The sequence below is a fragment of the Schistocerca americana genome, chromosome 4 (genome assembly GCF_021461395.2).
Source record: "Schistocerca americana isolate TAMUIC-IGC-003095 chromosome 4, iqSchAmer2.1, whole genome shotgun sequence".
NCBI lineage: Eukaryota > Metazoa > Arthropoda > Insecta > Orthoptera > Acrididae > Schistocerca > Schistocerca americana.
Genome location: NC_060122.1, coordinates 25,042,391 through 25,048,390, shown reverse-complemented (window position 1 = coordinate 25,048,390; position 6,000 = coordinate 25,042,391).

Genomic DNA, 6,000 nt, shown 5'->3' with positions numbered 1-6,000 from the left:
GCGACAGGAGTTACGCAGCCATGCTCAAGTTCTGGGGTCAGAGGCCGGTGCTGCACAGCAACCATCGGTCCACACCGACGACTGATGCGATGCAAAATCATTATCGTACCCCAAAACCCCAAATATGAAACATCAACCGTGCTAGAACGAAGTAGCGTTCTGTTTTCAACATGTGCGCCTCATAAGATTATCGCAGCGTTGTTCGTTGGCTCCGTGGTAAAGTGTCAGATTATAAGCCTGAATGTCTCGGGTTCGACGGCCGTAAATCCTAGGACTTTTATGTGTCACTGATCACACCTTGTCAACTCTGTCAGTGCTTGTTGATGTGGAAAACGCCGAGTGGCACCACGCTGAACTGCAGTGAGTCAGCTCAGGGGTCGGAGGGACTCCGCGCCACGGCTCCTCCAACAGGACGGTGTTCACAACTGTTTTCCGACTGATGGTTGCTTAGAGAGTTGTCAGACAACTCGCGTAAAATTTGTGACAAGAAACTGATCTTTGCGACATTTGGAATCAATTAGAATATGACTAAGAGTGTAAATTTTCCTATGTTGCATATCAGCACTCATTAATACACAAAAGAAGCAGACGCTGGAATGGTTGTTAACTTTTACCACACCTGTCTATAAACGCGGTTTCAGAGAAACATATACTCGTGCACACAGCTTGCAGCTCAGATCAGTAGTAGTTTCCTGTTGCCCGCCGTAGCCAGGATTGCAACACGTGCTGTCACTGAAGTATTGCACCACTCGGACCGAGTGACTGGCCGTCACCTTCAGCGACTGCTGCTTGTTATTGGTGCAAATAAATGCTGTTGCCTGAAGATAACGACTATCTGATGTGCTGAAATATTTTGGTGCATTAGCGACATCCTACTGACACAGTAAGCAGCATTAAACAGGCCAAAGATATTGACAGATAAGAGTCAGTTGATAAGGAATTATTGCTTAATATTTCAAGAGAATTTGGACCTTAAAACCAGACAACACGAATCACACAAGCATTAACCTTAGAACGCTAAAGTGTGATAAATGTTACACGGTTACTAAACTATCGTAAATTTACTACTCTATATTTTATTCAAAGGCAATCATAATTTATAGTTTATGTACTAAGTATTTACAATTATAAAGCCTCCACTGGTGTGTCAATAAAATAAAATAAGTGAAAAACTTCCTGTTTTACAACCTATACTGCCAATACCATGTTGGCGGGAACCACGAATTGATGCAGGTGCAGTCGTAAATTTTACGAGTGTTTAGCAATCTACGGTTAACGAATGATTTGTTAAAGGAAAATTTCAGACTCGAGTGTCCAAGATGATGAGATAGGCTTTCAAAATTCCCTCTTTCTTCTTTTTTTCAAAATCGTCGTATGAGAATGCTGAAAGTAATAGACGACAACCGAGTGAATGAAAGCGTTGCATAGCGTCTTGCGTTATTCAGTGGACATGTCAGAGCTGAGGTAACGGCACTCAGCAAAATGCGAGTTATAAAACACTCATTGGATAAAGATCATTATCTATGACGTACTAGTTCAGAGGATGAACGGATTAATGCAACAGTTAAAGAGTTGGCTGCCGCCGACGCAGTATCTATCGCTCACTGGTGCACTTGGGCGATACACAGCGTCGCTTGACGTTGGTCACGTCACGCGGACTGATAGACTTGACACTTACGGAAAAATTAACAACTGGAAAAACTATATTTCTTCCCAGAAACGGCTGCCATTTAGTACTTTTATGCTTAGCGATAACGAGGGACAAATTTTAAGCACTGCATTTCTTCTGGTTTTGCTCAGAATGCCTTTTGCGGTGGTATCGCATCCCTCCTATCGCTGAAACACTTGGCATGCCACGTCTGTCATTTTCACAGACCGTGGTTTCACCATTTGGTCGTTCTCGTCGTCAATACATTTACGAAGGGAGACAACAGAAAGTGGCATCTCATCATGCCACATCCTCTTTCCTTGGCTCTACTATGAGGTAACATTACGTAACATTTTCAGTTCAAACGCAGCTTTCAGAACGACGTGACAAACTTAATAGACCACTGACTCCGGCATTTACCACGACCTGTCACAAAAAATTCTTATAATGCTCCTCTTGCGAACGTACTTTATAAAAGTCATAAACAAGGGGTCTACGTTTCTGTGCTCTATAAGGTGCTAGTAGTTTCAGGCTTAATGTAAACTTAAAACTTTGAACATAGCTGCTAAGGTTCAGGGACCGTGTCAGAATTATATTGTAACAAATAAGCCCTGCCCGCACTTCGTGGTCGTGCGGTAGCGTTCTCGCTTCCCACGCCCGGGTTCCCGGGTTCGATTCCCGGCGGGGTCAGGGATTTTCTCTGCCTCGTGATGGCTGGGTGTTGTGTGCTGTCCTTAGGTTAGTTAGGTTTAAGTAGTTCTAAGTTCTAGGGGACTGATGACCATAGATGTTAAGTCCCATAGTGCTCAGAGCCATTTGAACCATTTTGAGCCAAATAAGCCCTCGGTCACAAATATTAGGTCAAAATTGACCTGGTTTCGACGCTACTATGAGCGTCGTCTTCAGAATTAGACTAACTGTACTAAAACATTAGGTATACAGTACATTAATAAAATTAAAGTTTGTACGGGCTCGAAAAGACTGAGGTCTTGTTGCAACCCTTGTCCACAGTACGAGCAGCCCTTAGCGGCTCGCCATCTGACAAGTGTTCATGACGCCGCCTTTCCGGCTGAGATCTTTTTTTAATATGTGACTTGTAAGTACTGCATCTTTTCGAGTCAGTACAAACTTTAATTTTATTAATGTACTATATACCTAATGTTTTAGTACAGTTAGTCTAATTCTGAAGACGACGCTCATAGTAGCGTCGAAACCAGGTCAATTTTGACTTAATATCTGTGACCGAGGGCTTATTTGTTACAATATAATTAATGTAAACTTCATATTACTCTTGAAAGAAAATGGTGACATATCGAATCTGTTACATGAAAGGAACGGCCGGTGTTGCCGAGCGGTTCTAGGCCCGTCAGTCTGGAACCGCGCGACCGCTACCGTCGCAGGTTCGAATCTTGTCTCAGGCATGGATGTGTGTGATGTCCATACTTTAGTTAGGTTTAAGTAGTTCTAAGTTCTAGGGGACTGAGAACCTCAGATGTTAAGTCCCATAGTGCTCAGAGCCATTTGAACCATTTTTTTTTTTTCGCGTACCCGGGCTTCGCAGCGCAACTCCTCACACGCCAGCGATAAAAGAATGTCTCACACAAAAATTCGTCCGGCGAATACATCCAGCAGGAGTGGCAATCTGGCAACACTGTAACCACATTTATGGTAAGTACCTCTGTCAGCACTCAAACCTTCTGCTGTACGCTTGGTGCAGTGGATAGAGTTTTGGGTTAGCATGCAGCAGGTCGACGGTTCGATCCTGGTTTGAGGCTTATGTTTTTTATTTGGTAAATGTAGTGCAGGTGGCGCAGTATCTGGCATCTTAATCATCAACACCGATTGGAGCGAGTCCTCTAGAAAACACTTGCACTTACATTATACAATCGTAGTAATGGAAGATTGGTCAGCGTTGAAAGAAGCCCTTTTCATGTCATGGAATTTCACAATTACCTCATCCACTAGACGCGAAACTTTTTTTTTTTTTTTGCATCCACCTCCAATGGTCCCAGAGATTAGTAGCAACTATTATTCTTGCCTCGTTCAGGTCCATACATTTCGTTAGGGCCTTACGTTACCAATAGGACTACACCAATGTGCTCTGCGAATTATGTCGAAACTTGGTTACTTTTTGTATGTGTTATCACCATGGTCCCATGCGTCTCAACACTCAGTCTGGTAACAGTATGCTGTTTAGTATGTATTTCAATGCATTATTATTATTTTTATTATTAGTCGTAAAGCTCCCAACATGGAAGACGCTAAGTAAAGATGGTTCACTTCTGGGGCTTCTTATTCTTCTTGTTTGCCCACCAGGTCTTCATTCTTTGCGAGAATTCAGCTTTTCTTTCTTCGCTCCATTTTGTTCCAGTTCTCGGCGCTTTTGTCTCTGGTTTGACCTCCCATTTGTCAACTTTAAGTTTGAAATTGTTTCTTTTGTTCATGTCTTCAGTAGTAACGTTGGCTAGTTCCAGATCTTTCTTTACATTTTTGATCTATTCTCCTCCATTAACAAGGGATGCTACGTATCTTGCTATTTTTTTTGTAAGTCTGTGATCGGGAAGTCTCATTATGTGGCCATAGAATTTTAGACGCCTCTTCCTCATGTCAATCTCTATGTTAGAATATTCTTCAATTTTAGAATTTTTCTGTAATCTATACCCTTCTTTGGTCCATCTTGGTCCCAGAATTTTCCTAATTATTTTCCTTTCCTCTTTCTTCAGGTTTTCCATATCTGTTTTCCTTTTAAGTGTCAAGGTTTCGTTGGCATATAGCATTATTGGTTTAATTACCGACTTATAATGTTTAATTTTTGTATTTAGAGATAGACATTTTTTATTGTAAATGTTTTGGACCAGCCCTAGACCCCTACGAGCTTTTAATATTCTTTCTTGTTGTGAGTATTTTTCAGAAATTATCTCTCCTAAATATTTAAAGTATGGTACCCTCTTAATTTCTCCATATTTGGTTTGTAACTTAGAAATTTCTAGATTTGTTGTTGTAAACACCGTTTTCTCAAAAGATATTTGTAGGTCAACTTTTCCTGCACACTCTTTTATGGTTTCTATCTGTTTGACTGCCATTTCACTAGAATCTGCCATTATTGCAAGATCGTCTGCGTAGGCTAAGTAGGGGATTTGTAGGTCATCTTTTTTGGTTCCCAGTGATATTGGTTTCCAGTACTTTTCTTTTTTGAGTTCTTTTTCCCATTCTGCCATGACTCTATCCAGAACTAAGTTAAATAACAGAGGTGATAATCCATCACCTTGTCTAACCCCAGTTTTTATCTCAAATGATTTTGAAAGTTTTCCCATGAATTTCACTTTGCATTTTGTATTTGTTAATGTCTGCTTTATGATGTTCCGTGTCTTCTTATCCAGTCCTTGTTCTTCAAGAATTTTAAATAGTGTGGGTCTGTGAATTGAATCATATGCCTTTTTAAAGTCGACAAAGACATATACTGTAGGCTTCCTTCGCATTTGTCTCATCCTTGTAATCAATTTCAAGTTTAAAATCTGTTCTGGACATGATATGTTTGGTCTGAAACCAGCTTGGAAATCTGAGATTTTGGGTTCTAGCAGTTTTTGTGTTCTTTCAAGAAGACACGCTGATAATATCTTGTGTGACGGCAAGTAAGGAGATTCCTCTATAGTTGTTCACATCCGATTTATCCCCTTTTTTATGTAACGGATGTATTAGGGCACATTTCCAATCTTCTGGTATTTATTCAGTAACCCATATGTTTTGAATAATTTTAACTAGCTCATTTCTTGAGTTAGACCCTAGACTTTTGAGAAATTCGGCTACAATTCCATCTTCTCCTGATGCTTTGTTATTTTTGAGTTTGTTTATGTGCTTGATAATTTCTTCTTCAGTTGGCGGTACAGAGTCTTGCTGTTGCGGGGCTTTAGTGCTGGATATTGGAAGAGCTTCTGTTGGTTCTGGACAGTTTAGTAGCGTTTCAAAATATTATTATTATTATCATTCTATCGATGGGATTGTGGAAACATAACGTCTATTACCGTTAGGGACACAGTGTAATTCGAAGCAGAACATTTCACAATTAGCGATGACGTATGAGGAGTCACGCTGCGAATCTCGAGTGCGCGAATATCGCTTCACTCTGTACAGTGTCGTGAATTGTGGAGCGTGGCACACGCTTGCGAGGGAACTGTTACTTCCTGTCGTTACTCAAAATAGTAGCTCTGAAACGCAGCTACATTAACACTTCATTAATTGAATTTTTTAGTTGTCTGACATGGTCAAAGTGCAGGTACGCGATCTGTGGAACTAAAACGATGGATTTAGCCCTTTATAGTTAAGTGCGAAAATTTTATATTATTTGATTACTA